Source organism: Hordeum vulgare, chromosome 6H (assembly GCF_904849725.1).
Source record: "Hordeum vulgare subsp. vulgare chromosome 6H, MorexV3_pseudomolecules_assembly, whole genome shotgun sequence".
NCBI lineage: Eukaryota > Viridiplantae > Streptophyta > Magnoliopsida > Poales > Poaceae > Hordeum > Hordeum vulgare.
Genome location: NC_058523.1, coordinates 516,907,434 through 516,926,597, shown reverse-complemented (window position 1 = coordinate 516,926,597; position 19,164 = coordinate 516,907,434). Strand labels below are relative to the sequence as shown.

General features: G+C 44.9%; 2 pseudogenes; one reads left to right on the top strand and one right to left on the bottom strand.

Moving 5' to 3' along the window:
• Window positions 1–239: 239 nt before the first annotated feature.
• LOC123403389 lies at window positions 240–3,007 on the top strand (annotated as a pseudogene).
• A 6,697-nt stretch (window positions 3,008–9,704) lies between these two features.
• On the bottom strand, window positions 9,705–12,804 carry LOC123405721 (annotated as a pseudogene).
• Window positions 12,805–19,164: the final 6,360 nt, after the last annotated feature.

The window sequence follows — 19,164 nt, the reverse complement described above, 5'->3', positions numbered from 1 at the left end:
CTTCGCTGTGCGACAACGCGAGCTAGAGGGAGATGGCATCGAGGACAAGAGCCGGCAAGCGATAGCGTTACAGCCGCTAGCCAAACAAATTGCAATTTTATTCGATTACGTTTACACTGACGCCGTAACTTCATTATGTTTACATTTCCGTTGCTTCATCCGAACCAAACACCTCCTGAGGAAAGGGGATCGGGGGTCAGATATGCGCCGGCTGCCTCGCCGGCTGCCGTGTACCGAGCTCCCCCCTCGCGCCGCCGCCGTCGCCGTCGCGGTCGAGGCCCGCATATGAGGATCGAGTGGTGCTTGAGAAGAGACGACCAAATAAGCAGCTCCCCCTCTGGGAGCTGCAATCTAGAATCGACGCAGCAGCTCATTTTCGAGCTGCGATCCGCAATCGAGCGGCTGCTCTCGGAGCAATCGATTCAATCAAGCGTCTCCTCTCGGAATCGCAGTCTGCAATCAAATCAGTTCTTCACGGGCTACAATCAGAAACCGCCCCTCTTTCGATTTCGTTCTCCGAATTGCCACAGGAGGCGGGGTTTCGTTTCCGCCGTTTTATATCTGCCCGGGCGGACATCGCGGGAGTCCATCTGTTTTTAGGCGAGACCGGCGACTCCCCGCGTACATCTGGCGAACACTCATCCCCGGCGACCGGTGGCCAAACGATCCGTCTTCGCCGTCTGCAAGTCCTCCATCGACATGGTGGTGAGTTCCTCCTGATCCTCTCCCTCTTACGACATCACCCAATTTTTTTTTACTATATCTGATACGTACTCCCTCTCCGTTCCTAAATATAAGTCTTTTAAGCAATTTCACTAAGGAACTACATACATAGCAAAATGAATGAATCTACAATCTAAAGTATGTCTATATACATCCGTATATAGTCCTTTAGTGGAATATTTAAAAAGACTTATATTATGGAACGGAGGGAGTAGTACAGTAATTAGGAACCATAATCAGAACTCTTGGTCAAAATTTGACCTTTTTGGTGAGAAAATATCAAAATTGCATCTCTGTTGGAAAGTACTGTATCTGTTAAGTGTATACGTACAAATTTTGTGTCTTTCTACTGGAAAGTGTTAAAATTTGTATAATCAAAATTGCATCTTTCTGTACAGAAGCATAAACTATGTACATTCAAAATCGTGTCTTTCCATGGGAAAGTGTAAAAAATGCGTCTTTGTTTGTGGGAAATATCAAAATTGCACCTGTGACGAGGCTAATAAGAAATCAACTCTGATTTCTTTCTATATGAAATATGTAGGAGGACAATGAAGATGATAGGCTCAGTATGTTGCCTGATGATGTTTTGCTCAACATTGTTGAGCGACTTGATATTGCTGACGCCACACGAACCACCATCCTCTCCAGTCGTTGGAAGCAGATCCCTGCAATGCTGTCAAAAGTTGTTATAATGGTTGATTCTTTTGAGCGTAAGCACACAACAAGCAAGTTAACCTCAGATGATATAATTCGGTTCAACACCACCGTGCTGGACGCAACCAGGAGCATACTGGAAAGGAGGTCTAGAAATTTATACACCATTCACCTGTTGCGCATGCAATTCTACTTGGGAGATGAGTCCATTTTCATTGGCCAGACTGTTGCCAACACCATAGCAACACAAAAGGTTGCTTCAGTTCAGTTTAGAATCGTGACGAAGGTGCGTAAAATTTGTACCAGTAATGACCTACTCACATATGGGAGGCAGTTCATGTCATTCTTTGATTCATGTCCAAACACATTTGGTTGTCTCGCACGCCTCTGGCTAGAGAATTTGAGGTTAGGAGAGTCGGGCTTCCCCAAAATTTTCAGTATATGCAAGCAACTGGAGTTCCTCTTCCTCTTTGAATGCGACATGGGCATCAAGTCTTTGCTCGAAGTGGAACACCCACAACTCAGTGAACTAGTGATTGACTGTGGCCGTTTTGAGAGGGTTCATCTGAAGTGGGCACCAAAGCTCACGATACTGAAATTCAACGTTTTTAGATCTCGAGATGACCCCTTCTGTCTTGGCTATGTCCCGCTGCTCCAGACTGTGAGCATAACCAATACTGGTCTCTCCTGGCACAAGATGCTCAAGTTAAGTGAGTTGCTTGGTAAAACTGCCATAAGCAACCTGCGTTTGAACTTCAAAAGCGAAAAGGTGAAGGTCATCAATGTTGTCGTGATGTGTGTATGTTGCTGGTATGTCGTGGGGAGGTTGTAATCATTATTTTTGGTTAACAGAATCCTGTATTATCCCTCTTTTGCAGATTTGGGTCAAACCGGAAGGTCGAAGACAATTGTTTCCGGTGTTCCACAAACTTAGGATTGTGAATTTGCGTAACATTTCTGAAGAATGTGATCTGACTTGGACAATGTTCTTACTCGAAGGTGCACCCAACCTTAAGGAACTACACATCTTGGTAAATTCTTATACTGATTTTCTCATTTTTGAAGCTCAAAATTTCTGTGAGTCTTAGGATTTTTTTACTCGACCGAATGCAGGTGCGGGATCATTTATGTGAAATGATAACAGGGGAGCGGAGGAAGATGTGTCCATTTAGCGAGCAGAAGGACAAAGGACTACATGGGAACCGTCTACGAACGACCTAAAGCACCACAACCTTGCTAAGCTCAGTATCTATGGGAGGTTTCAAGTAGAGGACAAATTCGTGAGCTACGCCAGAAGTGTCATGGAAGCAGCAGTGAATTTGGAGGAGATAAAACTATACAAGTGTCCAGTGTGTTTGAAGTGCAAGCACATGCTGCAGGAGTGGACATTGGAGGAGAAGTCATATCTTAGCTACAAAATCCTCAAAGGGATGCCCTCGCTAGTCCGGATCCACTTCCTTAGGGCAGGTCTTACCTGAGAAATAATAATGCTTGTGGACTGCAAGCTGCAGTTGACAGAAACTGTTGTATGAATGGATTGATTGTCACCTTTGAACCTTTTCAGTCATGTATGTACTCTTAACATTATTGTCAAGTATTTTGTCCAATTGAAATTGTGGTTATTTCTTATTGTGATAAATTCATGCACCTTGTTTTCATTGTGAAATGAATTGTACTAAGCGGGACATGCCCTCTGTAGAGATGTGGGATGGCATAATGTCCCTAATCGCAATTGATTTAATACGGCCAACAACAAATGAGGAAATAAGCAGTTTAAGGGCACCAACAATGCATCGACTATTAGCATGTTAGAAGATGGTAAAACTTTAGAGACAACTATGACAATGCGTTGTTTAAATCATTTGTTAGGTGTTGTACGCAAAGAAGTTTTCATTTAATACACTTAGGGATCAAATTTGCATTTCAACATTGTGTCCTAGTCGTGGCATGAACTAACAAAACCCACTTTTTTTAAACACACAAAGATGGGCATATGAATTTAAAATGTAACAGTGTTCATACGAAAGTACCGAGACATAATCAAAAGAGCATATCAAACTATCTTTCAGGCTTTATGAATATACATTATTTTGTCCCAAACTCTTTCAAATGGAGGATGGTGCGAACCCCCACACGGAAACGTTAAGTTAAACTAGTTAAACGCCCGTGCGTTGCCACGGGACAACATAACAATGTTGCATTGGTTGTATTTTACCCGACAACTCCATTTCTTCTTCCGTTGGTTCAAAATTTTATCTCAGTATACTTCTTGTTTTAGCTTCGGTGTCATCACACAAATTTATTCCATATAGTTCCACTATGACATGACAAGTTAGCTCTTATTTGATAGTATTTTTTTATGGATTGGTAAGGTTCATATGTAGATGCATGTTTTTCAAGTTTTGGACTTTTGGACTACCATGCCATTCAAATAAATGCTTCCTGTGATTTTCATGAGCTGGATGCATTGTCATTGTCTGGTTAAAAAAAAGTGTTGCATAAATCCATAAACATACTAGTTGGGGAAGATGAAAACAAAAGATGCACGAATTCATACCGAAATCTGATAATGATATATAGAAACTCAAGAGAGTTCCATTAGTACATGCTTGTCCTCTAAATGGAATTTTAAACAGAGACATGTGAAAAATAATCTAAGTACATATTGAATGACATATCATTTATTTACAAAGTCATACAGTGAAGTTTTGAGACCAAGTATTGAACCAATTGGTAGTTCTTTCAAAATTCGTTCACAAACTCTGATATGTTTCTTCCACTTCCCTCCATTCTCGACGATCATCATGTATGTTTCTCCACATGTAAGTCCCATCCAAAACACATATAGGTAAAGTTTGATGATGGTCTTCATCTTCCTTCAGGGCTTCTCTGTCTGGTCTCTAATCTCTATTTGTGACAACGAACAATATTTCTGACAACAAGAATTGGGTGAGAGAAAAGAATGGCACTACTAATCTCTACTATAGGGACTAAGAGCTAATTCAGGTCTTATGTAACACGATGTTATAGGGGCAGCCGACTTCTCTACCATGGCTATCCATAGGTCATGAGCATAAGTTAGCCCGTATCCACCACATAGAACACATCTAATGGCTCTCATGTAAACTACTTTTAGAATTGAAAGGTCTACATATGTTCAAAAAAAGAGGTTAAAAAAGAGTACAATCTTCTCCAAAGCTTCATGATTAGAATATATTTTCAGCACATATGATTATAATGGTCTCCAAAACTTCGTTGGACACAGGCATGAAACTTGTTGATTGTACAAAGTTGTATGGGCCAAAAATCTGAAACTGTATTTTTGTGAACCTTTTCAGTTCCTAGCTGATTTTGGTTCAACTTTAAAAGATCCAAACTTTCTATTTTGTGAACTTCTCTAGGTCTGGAAGATAACAGCTGAATGTGAAACAATCATACCTGCTATTTTGTGAACAGAGTAAGCTATTTTCTTTCTTCTTTTATGCAAAATATAGCAGTAGTGGAAGTAGTACACTCCTTAGTAGCAGCAAGAAGTAGTTATATAGGTATATATGTCTCCCTTGACCATCACAATTACATATAGGATCACATCAGCTCCAACTAACGATGTAGCAGCAGTAGTAAATACACAAAGAATGGAAATCCCGATCATAGCCAAAAATAATAGAAGTGAAACCAATTTGTCCCATCCTTGTTTGCATGTTCAGTAAGCTCCCTATCTCTCTAGCACATAAAAAAGAATGGAATTTGATTAAGAAATACCAGCAGTCTGCTGCATGTTGCGTAAGTCCCAAATCTCTCTAGCCGATCTTGAGCATTGTTGTTTAGGACTTCGTCGCCGCCGTGTCCATGGAGCGGCGCCCCGTCTCAATGTCATGGTGATCCTTCAACCCGCAGGGCCTTCTCCTCGTATCCTCCTCTGCTGTCAAATGTGAGCTTCATGTCATCACGGATGCAGAACGGGTCTTTCTTCTTCTTCTCCTTCTCATCGGTTTTCAAACTTGATCAGCAACCAAGCCAGGGGCATGAGTTCTCGTTGATTAGCAGAATATTTATATTGCAAAAACAACTCAGTTTTAACCGCACATTGATTCAGATAACACTTTTTGTGAGGGATTTAGAAGATACTTAGTATCAGAAGTCAAACAAAAAATCAATTCAGTTGCTTTTACATTAAAATGGACTAATTCATTAAGAATAATCACCAACCAAGTTTATTAGCAGTTTGTTCAGAAAGTTGGGACTATGATTTATAACCCAAAAAATCCATATATTGCCTAACAGAAACATCATAGAAAATTTGGATCTACGCTAGCAACACGATATGAGACCTATCCGTTCCCCACGAGGAAGGGGATTACACGCAAACAAAAGGAAAATCAAGTCTGCATTAAAAAGTTCAAAAGAAAATCCTGTACGAGCAAATGGGTAAAGGGAAATATTGTCGCGTAGTGTGTACCTGAAGGCCTAGTTCTATATGAACTCGTAGTCAATCTCCACGGCGGCAATGAAGGCGGAGGCTAGTGGGGACTTCTGGTCGCGCCATCTGCAATGGGGAGAAGCAACCATGCCAGTCCCGCAATCCTGTTGTCGTCGGGGGCTCCCCTGTCGGGCACTACAAACAAAAATTCCAACTAAAGACCCATCCAAAGAAGAAATCAAAGGAAAAAAAGCACTACTGTACAAACCAGGACAATGATGATGTGCTCCTCGTTGTTGTGGGAGCCACGGAGGTGATGCGTGGCCTCGTCGGAGGTCCATCCTGAAGCAAGAGGGTTACCGAAAAGCTTCGTGTCCGCGTGCCCAAGGAAGATGGTGGCGGAGCCAGGCGATGGTGGTCATCACCATACTCCAGCGGAGGCTCGGGGCGGTGAGATCTACGGACCCCATCAGCAACCACGAACCGTAGGAAGCGCTGGGGAGCGGTAGTGGAGCAACTTCGCCGACAACCTAGTCATGCTCCTCGCACTCCTGCAAGCATTCATACACAAATGCGAATAGTAAAGGGAAAAATACAACTAAATTCCATGAGGCAAACAATTGATCAAGCACGAACACATATCGGGAGCTAGAAGCGCACCAAATTTTCAAACACACATGCTCATGTTCTCTTCTTCCTAGTGGTACTAACCAAAAACTACCCTCAGATATATAGCCACATAGTATAAATCAGTGAAAACCACAGTATGGGGAAGAGGCCAGAAAATGTCAAGACTGGTTTTTAAGTTGCAGGATCAACTTTCAAAGTAACCATTGGAGGAACAAAAAACACATTGCTATCAACCATTGATCGATGAACCAATCATCTTTGGATGATCCAGAGCTGCTATAAATCAGATAACCAGAGTTCATGAAACATATGTTTTGGCGCCTTCGTGATGCGACAAATAAATTCTGCATTGTGGAGGTCTAAACTTTTCTAGACAGGGCACACATACATGTTCTTCTCTTGAAAAATAGGTGCCATTTGGAATAGTTCAAGCAGAGAAGTAATCTTCTTGGTGGGATCATGTGCCTGCTATAATTAATGAAAAGATCTTATTAGGATGGAACATACAACAAATGAAAACATAGAAAGAGATATAGTGGCAGATGCTTGCATACATCAGATACAATATAATGCTTTCACATAAAACAAATCCCTTACATTAATTGATCAATGGTGATCATAACTCAGACTAATTTATGGCCAAATTAAAAATCTAACTGACGCTACTAAAAAACATGGCAGCGAAATACTCATACACACTTGTGAGATGACACTACTACATAGTTGATAACTTGTTACTCATCCATTTGTTCCTTTCCTTCCTCTACTTTGCTGAGCTAAGTATATAGGACTACAACCAACAAGACTACACTATGGACGACCTTTCTTCTTCTGCTTCGACCACTTAAGCGCACAACACATCACTTGAGCGCAATATCCATTTAAAGTAGATGAGGCATCGTGATGCCTTGAGCTTGAGCATGCCATGCTTCTTGTCTTTCTTCGAGCAGCTCCAAAGGTGGTCTGCTGCCCTGCTCACGTCTGACGGGTCGACATACGGATCGTTGAACTACACGATGTCAACTATCCGCTCCGCCTCTGTACTAAACCATTATAGCTGGTTCACGACCAATTGCCTAAAACAATGATGACCGAACTACATCGTCACATATCCAACCAACTATATGTTCTAGGTTTATGACATATATGTGACAAGTTAAATACGTAAGGTTGTCTTCACTACCAATTGCGTCAAAATGATAGATACTCTAACTGAATATTGAAGGTTCAGGACTGGTAAGTTCTGTAATAAAAGCTCGGGGCTCTCCCATAAATTAAGTGCATACCCAAAGAGCAAAACCGTGATATAATACATGATGTATGTAGAAACAACAACAAAAAATAGTAACATCATTAAGCTCATGACGTTATACTTACACTGCAGAACTCAACTGGTTCACCATTCACGTGACGAGGATGATCAATGTTAGCAGCATCATCGTCGTCCGTATAGTAGAAGCCCATCTGCAGGCTGCAAATGATCACAGGAAAAAAGCAATATACCTACGGCCTAGGGTCAAGCGATCGGAACTGAAACTCCTAACGAAGTCTGCGACAGCAAAGCTTAACAATTTACTAATGGAGGAGTCAACTACCTCGACGGACACGAGCTATAGCGAGGTGAATCAACAAGCTGATGATGGTTCTCATGCCCAATAATCTTCATCTCAAATTCAACAAACAATTAGGGCCCATGAAACTCGGTAGTGGAATGTCAGTGTACACAGGAGGCGTGACGACGACCAACACGAGGGGCATCATGAAGAGGAAAGTGCAGGGCAGGCGGCTGCGGCCACCGCGACATCAAAGCTGACGAGGAGGTGAGCGGCGGCGTCCACGGCAGGACTTTGGCCAGCACGACGTCGAGGCTAATGAGGAGGGGAGTAGTTGAGGCCTATCGAGATCTGGGCGGGCGACGACTGCGGCCACCGCGACCACAAGGCTGACGAGGAGGTGAGTGGCGGCGTCAACGGCCAGGACTTTGGCCAGCACGACATCGAGGCTGACGAGGAGGGGAGCGGCGGCGACCTACCGAGATCTGGGCGGGGCGAGGTGGCGACTGACGAGGAGGGGAGAGATGGGATCGAGGCCGAGGGCTGCACACGGGATAGATGGGGGCATGTGGGACGTGAGTTCGTGGGCGGCTGGTTCGTGGGAAGAGCGGTTTTTTTTTGGTTTTCAGAGGGTTGGAAAAAAATCTGTGGGAGAGGACGTGGGTGGGAGAACTTCTCTAACGATAAAAGGGGGATCACTGCAGGTCGAACCATCACGACGGCACATCCTCCTTTAATAGTAGAAAGGCTAGCTTCTTGCCATTGCTTTGTGCTACTCAATGAATGAGGACGAAGATAGGGCCTCTTCTCCATCCAACTTTGACATATATCTTCTCCACCCAAATTGGATAAATAAAAAATATAATCTCCATTCTAATTTAAAAAGCTCAAAATCAAGAGCCCCCAAAACAGTAAAATATCCCCAACGAACCAAAAGGTCACTACACGTAGACTGAATGTCTTCCTGTAAGGCCAAGAGATCAATAAATTGTAAGATACATAGAACTATCTATGACATGAACAACACCTCTGTAGATTACATTATCTTTTGGTGATCACTACACATAGAGTGATGCGCTCCAGTCAGAGTAGAGAGAATATATTTAAGGGAGAAACTTACTACTCTACAAGAAGAAGAAAAAAAATCTAATCAGGAAGAACTTCTGATGGAAAAGATGAAAATTCACGAATTGTAAGTTTGTTACAGACAAATTCCACCCACTTATTTTAGACCAATGGTATATTATGTGTCCTTTCTGTGAAGGTGTGTAAGAAGTATTGTTGCAAAAGCTATGTTGTCCATGTAAATAAAAAAATGCATGCACAAGTGAGTAATAAAAACTTAAAAAAACAATTGGGGTTCATTTAATGAAACAAATCCACTGAATTGCCCCGATGTCGGACGCAGGTAGAACCTCAAACTCAAACTCATACTACAAGCTATGTCGACACACATATTGCTCAGCTTAGGCATTTCCCGGTATCAAAACTATCGTTAACTGCGAAGCCATATCAATTAGTCCAACGCTTATACTCATGACAACTAACAAAAAGCAACAATTTAACATCTTGCTAGTTTGTACCCCCCTCTGTACACTAATGTAAGGAACTGCAAAAACGTCTTACATTAGTGTAAAGAGGGAGTACCATTTAGTAAGCAACTCGCAGATGAATGGTGCTCTGTACATAGCAGGGAAGAGACAACATTTGGGGGCTTCTGACTAAATGTCTCCCTTATTCTCTACGAAGGTCCAAAAAATTCCTTCCCAAATGACTAAACTGCAATAGTATTCGATGGAAGAACAGAATCCGCTCACCATTCTGTTCGTGAAGCTCCCAAAAGATTCGCCTTCCTGGCGCGTGCTATTCCTATAGGAAAACAGTGGTTCCAAAACCTTCTCAATATCTTGAAGCTTCACTTTATTCATCAACGTTTCTGCCAAGGTGGTCTGGTTTGGTGTTCCTCCAAGCCAGATATGCGGTCACAATAAAGAAAAGCTCAATTGAGAAAAATAAAATATGCAAACAAAATCATGAATGTGAACAAAAAGGAAGTATCACTGTTTGCATAAATGATGCCAGAACTATTTCGGCACTATTTTACCTGATAACTGTTTGGGCCGTCACCAACAAAGCCAACCTCGGCCATGTATGGTGTGGCGCATCCATTAGGGCAGCCAGTTATCCTCACCAATACAGACTCCTCTTCCTTGATGCCAACATATTAAGCAAGCAACATTGACCCAATTATTAAGTGAAAAGATAGGTACAAACTACGCATTACATATTCTCAAGTGTTAAAGTTGATTTCAAGAGGGCAACAAATGAATACCATGTCGAAAACTGCTCTAATTCGCTTAAGAATCGGTAGGATCCCTCGTTCAACTTCTGTTTGTGCTAGAGGGCACAAAGGTAAGGCAAGGCATGACATGGAGGTTATGTTCAGGAGATCAACATCCTTTGGTTCCTACATATATGAATACCCAACTTTTAGTGAGGAGAAAAAAGGGTCACCCTGTTGCACCGCAGACAATATATATAGGAAAGCGTTGCAGTTTTCACTTCTGAATTTAATAACCAGCCTTGCACTCAAATTTTCAATGTGAGAAGAACGAATCTGAAGAGTAACAGTCAGATCAACATTATCAATTGGACAGGGTCCTAATAATAATACCAACTCAAAAAGTGTGTACTCCACATCACAGGGCAAAACGACAAAAGAAATCTTACCAACAGGCCAGCTTGAGCAAGAGGTGCAGTTATTGGTTCTCTCCATGCCTGATCAACCCCACATAAGATAAGGTTCTGATTTGGAGTAATGCTAACATCCAAGTTATACCTCTCAATTATCTCTCGCACAGTTTTCATTGCTTGCCCCCCAAGACGGCCATTATCAATGTGCACTCCATAGAATAATTTACCATCACCCTGCAATAAACAATAAAGAGAAAAATAATTGAAAAGCAGAATTTCAAGAAATAACCAATTGATATAAAAATGTTGTGAACGAACAAACATACGGGAGATATGCCAGGATTTATCAAACGCTCTTATGCAGACTACAACAAGAGAATAAATAAATGCGCAAGCCAAGTCAAAAGTGGAAACACCGAGGAAGTAAACTAAATTAAAAATGACGAACAACAGAAATTTTGTATGAAAATATTAGCAACCCTCCCTAAACACAGTAAATAATTTCTTCCAAAAAAATTCTTTGCCACATCTTGACCAAGATAATTATGATGGGGAAGTATACCTACTCTTGCCACCCAAGGTAGTTGTTGAACTGCCATTCTGGCAATGGACGAAAATCTTCAAATTTCTTTCCATAATATTTTTCAACTTCAGCTCGGAACTTATCAATTCCCGAGCTGTCAAGCAGATACTTCAGTCTGCTATACCCGCGGTCATCTCTTCTTCCATTTTCCCTCTGTGTAACAACTATTGCCTTTATAGCATATGATATATCCTCCTTAGGAACATAACCAAGTGGATCAGCCAGCCGAGGGAATGTGGTTTCTATTCTGTGTGTCCTTCCCATGCCACCTCCAACCTGAAAAAATTGGATAAATAAAAAAAGGTAAGCATTGCTAAATGCAGTACAAGATGGAGCATAATTTTCTTTGGCACTTACATAGAGGTTAAAGCCAACAGGCTCCCCTGCATATATGAAACTACAACAACACCGATGTCATTCGTGAGAATATCAACAGAGTTATCACCAGCAACTGTGACCGCAATCTTGAACATCCTGGGCAGATACTGGGTCCCATGGATTGGCTCAGGAGAATCAGGGAAGTTTGTTCCATGTGAGTTGTCATTTCGGGCTTTGGTGACCTCAGGAGGTTCTTTCGCTGACATTATCTTCTCTCCATCCACCCACAGGTCATAATAAGCCCCTGACTGTGGCGCGAGAAGTGCTGCAATATTTTCTGTTGTTTCTTGAGCAAAAAGAATATCTTTTCTCACATATGGTGCGACAGATGCAAGCACATTCCTATTGAGATCTCCACAAGCAACTAAGGTTGATCCCATATTCTTAATCACAGTGCTGATGACATGCTTCAAGTTCTTCTTAAGAACGTCGTGCAGCTGAAATGTTTGCCTGGTTGTCAGACGGAGCGTTCCAATCCCAAACTCATCAGCCAGTGTATCCATAGCCAAGTAAAGCTGGTTTGGAACTTTTCCGGAAAAATTCTTTGTCCGGAGCATAAACGAGTAATTCTTCTGGCCACAGACTTCTCAGTCGCTCTGCTGATAGCTTCCATGGAACTTAATCAGCTGGACAACAGTTTCATTGACGTTGGGAGCATCTGAGACCAGCTCCTCATTCAAAGGGTAGCGAAGAAAATTGCTCTTCTCCTCGAAGGCGGGGGTTGAAGTGGAGGAACCTGGGCGGGTCCTCGCCGTCGACTGTCTTAAGCCCCTGCAGCTCCATCATGAACTGGGAGACCATGAGGGGCTCCTCCCCCTCCCTGAGCTGCACGATCTTGGGGTCTCGCTCGGGGTGCGCGGCGTGCAGCGTGGCGGCGACGGTGATGTAGGAGCCGAGCGGGAGCCCGCACGGCAGCTCGACGGTCCGTCCCCTCGCCCAGAACTCGTCGGCGGCGAGCGCGATGGAGTGCGGGCACTTGCCCCTGTCCTCCCCTTCCTCGTTGGACGCGTCGAGCAGGTCGGGCAGAGCATCACCCGGAACTCGTCGGTGGCAAGCGCGATGGAGTGCGGGCACTTGCCCCTGTCCCCCCCTTCCTCGTTGGACGCGTCGAGCAGGTCGGGCAGGGCATCGTGCAGGTCGGCGAAGACCAGGGGCGGCGCCACCATGGGGTCATGTAGGGGCGGCCGCCCCGGGTAAATTTTGGAAACCTAGGTACTCCTACTGCCTTTGGCCAGCGGCCACCATGGGAGGCGAGAAAGATTCAGTCAAAGGTGTGAGTTGAGGTCGACCATGAGGAGAGAAGGAAAGAAACGGTTCGCTGGGAGATAAGCCAGTAAACAATTCGCTTGGAGATGGGCCAGTCAAGTAAGGCCGAGTGGAAGATAGATGCGCCCATTATTTTTTGTACCCCAGCCTGACCTTTTTTCTGAAATTACCCCAGCCTGACCTTGATGCTCCGAGTTCCTATCCAAAACTGACCAGTTTCACTTTTAGACGACCACGTTGCATACGGCCGCCTCGCTCTCTTGATCTGACGCCCTCCATTTGTTATTCACGCGTCGGAGCTGTTCAGGACCGACCGATAGTGATGGGTGGAGAAGGAGAAGGGAGTCCACCTTTTCCTTGTGCCATCCGCATGGGAGCAGAACTCCCTGCTAAAAACTGCAAAGTAAATCAGCAAGGAGCAGGTTCGTATGCTCTCCCCTAATCTTCCTCTCTTCAATTATGTCATTCTCTAATTTGTTGTCACACTAATTCTTGAGAGTTAAATAGGAGTACCAAAATTTTAGCTACAAAATCGATATTATCATGAACCAAAAAAGATGAAGTAGATTGATTTCCAGTAAATCAGCCCAGACATTGAGTTTGTGAATCCGAAGAAAATAGAACCATTCTAGAAGCGGGAGTCCAAATTAGACTTTATATGAATCTTCATGTTATATATTTTCTGGTTAGTTATTTAGAATGAAACTACTTTGATCTTGTTGATTGTCTCGCCTAAATGCATACCACTTGGCGAACTAATAATATTGATTGTGTTATTTAATTGTATCATGGCCTTCATTTTTTTATCTCTATTATTAAAAATTCACCCAGGGTAACTTTAAATCCTAGATCCGCCACTGGCGAAGACGCGGGCCCCGGCGGCGGCGGCCTCGGCGGCGACCTTGCGCAACGAGCCGCCGGAGCGGGAGGAGTTGAGGCGGCCGAGGTCGAGGCCGGATACGATCCCCGACGGCGCGGCCTCGAGGGCCTCCCGGTGCGCGCGCTTGGACGGGCGCAGCGGCGCGGCGCCCCTCCCGGCTCGGGGGCGGCCGCGAGCTCATGGGGCGGGGGCGGGACCGAGCGGTGCCGATATGAGGTCGGGAAGGTGGGGGAAGGGCGAATGGCGTGCGTGCGGAGGGAGAAGTAGATCGTGGGCTGGTTTTACGGTTCAGTCGTGTGCGGGACAAAATCTTTTTTCGAAAGGGCGGGGGGAGGAGAGCGAGGCGGGGAGTTTTGGGAGGTGGGATCGAGAGAGGTCGAACCATCGCTGGTTGAACCATCACGATGGCACATCCTGCTTTAATAGTAGAGATGTTGATGCGGCCTTTAACTGCGATTGCCTTCAAGGGGCTATAGGGCCAATCGTCCAAGATGATAGTGGACACATGATTGTAGCTTAGAACAAGCTCATTGATTCATGTTATGGTGTTTTGACTGATGAGGGAACGCCTCTGAAATTTGGTTTAAACTTGACGATGAGAGCAGGATGCAACAGATTGGTCATCAATTCGGATAACCAAAAACTCATGGAGATTATGAATAAAGATGGCCAATATGCTCGAGATGCGGCGGCCATTGTTCACGACTTCTATCATCTCGCTTGTGAGTTCAGCTCTATAGTTTTTGAATCTTGCGTGAGGGAGTCGAATGCGACTCCTCATGAATTAGCTAGGATTGCTAGAGTTTCTCATGGGGATACTACCCCTGGTTATGCCAAAGGCGGAGATTAGCCGTCTCCAAGACATTTGGGGGCTGCCTGGCCCCCAAGGCCGGTTGGCGATAGCCGACCCAATAGACCCATGAGCGCATGGCCGCCTGGCAGCAACCGGCCTACTCGACCGGCGCACACCCTGCCGGCTGGCGATAGCCGGCCCACCTATACAATGTGCCCCGACCGATTGGCAGGATTCGGCCGACCGGCTGGCCCGCCGCCAGCAGAACGGCCGACCCTATCCCATCCGGTCGTACCGTCGTACGGAGACAAGACAAGACAGATGATTCAGAACCCATCACGACAGCAGTGCGTGCTGACACGCGGCATGGCCGCGGCGTGATGATGAAGGGTCTGCGAGGTTACATGGCCTGTGTCACCGCCCACGCTGACCAGGCGAGGCGGCCGTGTAGCCACGCTCCCCCTTTTCCCGTGCCATGACGACTCGGCGCGTCAGCCACTGATGCACACGGTCGGCGGGCCCCGCAAAAAGGTAGCATTCCACATCAAAAATTTGGTCTTTATCACTTCCCTACTTGAGGACGAGCAGGAGTTAAGCTTGGGGATGCTTGATACATCTCCAACGTATCTATAATTTTTGATTGTTCCATGCTACTATATTATCAACTTGGGATGTCTTATATGCATTTATATGCTATTTTATATAATTTTTGGGACTAACCTATTAACTCAGTGCCCAGTGCCAGTTTCAGTTTTTTCCGTATTTTTTACCTTTTTGAGAAAAGAATATTAAACGGAGTCCAAAAGGAATAAAACCTTCGGGATGATTTTTTCCATAATAGAAGGGATCCAGAAGACTTGAGAACCAAGGCAGAGGGCCACGGAGGAGGCCACGAGCCCCCTAGGCGCACCCCGGAGGGGCCTAACAAGCTCGTGGCCCCCCCGTGCCTCCTTTGCCCTACCTCTTTCGCCTATAAATTCTCTAAAATCCCCAAACCAACAAAGAGAGCCACGAAAATACTTTTCCGCCGCCGCAAGCTTCTGTTTCCGCTAGATACCATCTGAGGACCGTTCTGGTGCCCTGCCGGAGGGGGATTCAGACACGGAGGGCTTCTTCATCAACACCATTGCCTCTCCGATGGTGCGTGAGTAGTTAACCACACACCTTCGGGTCCATAGCTAGTAGCTAGATGGCTTCTTCTCTCTCTTGGATCTTCAATACAAAGTTCTCTATGATCTTCATGGAGATCTATCCGATGTAACTTTCTTTTGCGGTGTGTTTGTCGAGATCCGATGAATTATGGATTTATGATCAAATTATCTATGAATATTATTTGAGTCTCCTCTGATTTCTTATATGCATGATTTCGTATCCTTGTAATTCTCTTCGAGTTATGGGTTTCGTTTGGCCAACTTGATCTATAATTCTTGCAATGGGAGAAGTGCTTGATTTTGGGTTCATACCGTGCGGTGTTCTCACCTAGTGACAAAAGGGGTAGCGAGGCACGCATCGTGTTGTTGCCATCAAGGGTAAAAATATGGGGTTTATATCATATTGCATGAATTTATCCCTCTACATCATGTCATCTTGCTTAAGGCATTACTCTGTTTGTTATGAACTTAATACACTAGATGCATGCTGGATGGCAGTCGAGGTGTGGAGTAATAGTAGTAGATGCAGAAAGTATCGGTCTACTTGTCTCGGACGTGATGCCTATATGTATGATCATTTCCTTAGATATCGTCATGACTTTGCGTGATTCTATCAATTGCTCGACAGTAATTCGTTCACCCACCGTAATACTTGCTATCACGAGAGAAGCCTCTAGTGAACACTATGGCCCCGGGGTCTATTTTACACATTATATATTCAGATCTACATATAAAAATACCAAAAATACCTTGCTGCACTTTTATTTATTTATTTATATTTACCTATTATCACTATCAGATCTCACCTTGCAAGTAATCGTAAAGGGTTTGACAACCCCTTTATCGCGTTGGGTGCAAGTTTGTTTGTTTTTGCGCAGGTGCCTTGGTGCCTCATCTTGATACTCCTACTGGATTGATACCTTGGTTCTCAAACTGAGGGAAATACTTATCTCTACTTTGCTGCATCACCCTTTCCTCTTCAAGGGAAAAACCAACGCAAGCTCAAGAAGTAGCAGGGCCGCGACAAGGATAGAAACGCATCTCGTCGTTTCGCAAGAATGGATATCGTTACAAGTACATGTACTGAAAAGATGAGTATAAGGAGTTGGCTTACACTCGCCACAAAGCTACATCAGAGTCACAACAGTACAATTCATACAATCATCATGAAGAAGAGCACGGTCCGCCTATGAACGAAAACAAACGATAAAATAACGACATCCATCCTTGCTATCCCAGGCTGCTGGTCTGGAACCTATCCTAGATCGACGACGACGAAGAAGAAACTCCAAATAGCACAATCAGCATGCTCACATCAAAGTAACTCTTTACCTATCCCTGCAACTTGTGTTGTAGTAATCTGTGAGCCATAGGGGACTCCACAATCTCATTTCCAGAGGTATCAAGACTAGCAAAGCTTAATAGATGAGGTATGGTTAAGTGGTGAGGCTCCAACGAGCGACTAAGCATTTATTTGAGGTAGCTAACTTACGAGTTACGAGTACAGAATAAAAGAGGGGGGAATATCTACGCATCGCGGACGTGAACTACTGATGATCAAATGAATGATCCTAAACACCTAATTATGTCGGACATAACCCCACCGTGTCCTTGATCGGAGAAGGGGATCACGAACGAGACATTCACGGTTACGCACTCAGTTGGAATATTTTAATTAAGCTTACTTCAAGTTATCTAGAACCGGATGTTAAAAAAAGTTTCCACGTTGCCACATAACCGCGGGCACGGCTTTACGAAAGATTTAACCCTGCAGGGGTGCTCTAACTAGTCCATCACAAACTACCACAAGCTGCGACGAAATGACCTCGATCAGGGAAACACATGATCTCCTCGGGTTCCTGTTGGAAAACCTCAACCTCGAGATAACCCAAAGCATCCTCGGAATCCCTCGCACAAGACGCTCGAGAAAGGTAAAACAAGTCCAGCAAGGTCGCCCGACGTATCGACAATCCCGATAGGAGCCGGTATCTCGTTCTCAGGACACGACGGATGAGCACTATGTATGGCGGCCGGATAGACATCCCCCGAGTTGCCCCGGGTGGCCCCGCAAGTGGCTCTGTTTTGGACCAGCACCATCAGCACTGGCCCTCCCTGTATTATGTTGAATTACTCCTCGGGTTCATGACGCCCTATGTTTTTCAGTATTAACGGATTTATTATGTTGGGAAAATATAGTACCAATGTTGGGCCTTGCCAGACGAGCTTTATCCCAAAATGAGAATCTAGGGGGTCCCCATAACAACCCCAAGCATGTTAGGAGCGCTCATTTATGGAACATAACACCGGTAGCCGAAACTAAGGTGACAAAGGTGGAACAAAACACCGCGATAGAAAGGAAGAGCCTTCCACCTTTTACCAAGCATATAGGTGCATTAAATTAATTAACAATAATATGGTGATATAACAAGGAACCCATGTTAACACATGGAAGCAACTGCACCTGCAACTAGCAACTCTAACACATGGTTAAGCAAGCGGTAACATAGCCAATCAGTGGTTTGCTAGGTTGTGAAGAGGTTGAAGGTTTCATGGCAATGTTGAGAGGCTGCCATTTAACAGGTCGTAGGCAACGAGACATATCGATAGAAATGAAACAACTAGCATGGCAATGATAGTGATGGTATCTAGGGAAATGAACATCTTGCCTGAGATCCTGCTTGGAAGAAGAACGACTCCGTGAAGCAGACGAACCGACGTAGTCGAACGGGTCCTCACATTCCTACACGCTTGCGGAACTCTATCGAGACGAAGCAACCGGAAACAAGAATCAACACACGATATTCACTACAGCACATGCACGACATGATGCAATTCACATATGATGCATGATCAGTTTCAAATATGCAAGGCATGGCATGGCAATTCACACATTTAATTATTTAGTTCACTCCCGTTTATTTACATGACGGAATTCCACACAACGGAACTCCAGCGGCAAAGGCAATTCACATGACGGAACTCCGCATTTAATTATTTAGTTCACTCCCATTTATTTACACGACAATGTTAAATGTTGTTAAACATGGCAAGGGTGAAGCACCTTCGGCTCTTGGGCCGACGTGGTGAGGAGGTGGAGCTGGGCCGGCTCTGGGGCCGGGCGCTGGTGGGCCTCAGGTGGCTGGGGTGTGGAGGCAGGCCGGTGACTGGGCGTGGCCTACGCGGGCATCACGCGAGGCGAGCGGGGGGTTTCTAGGGCTCCCGATCCTCTTGGGACGAAGATGGCGGCGCGAATCTTGGGGAGATCTGGCCCCGGGCTGCGCGGGGAGGAGGCTCCAGGCGGCGGGGGCTCCGGTGGCCGGCGCAAGGTGCTGCAGCTGCGGGGAGAGAGGCCCCCGGGCGATCCAACCTCCGGTAGCGGAACATGGCATGACACGGGGCTCCGGTAGCCGGGAGCTACGACCTGAGCAGGGAGGCC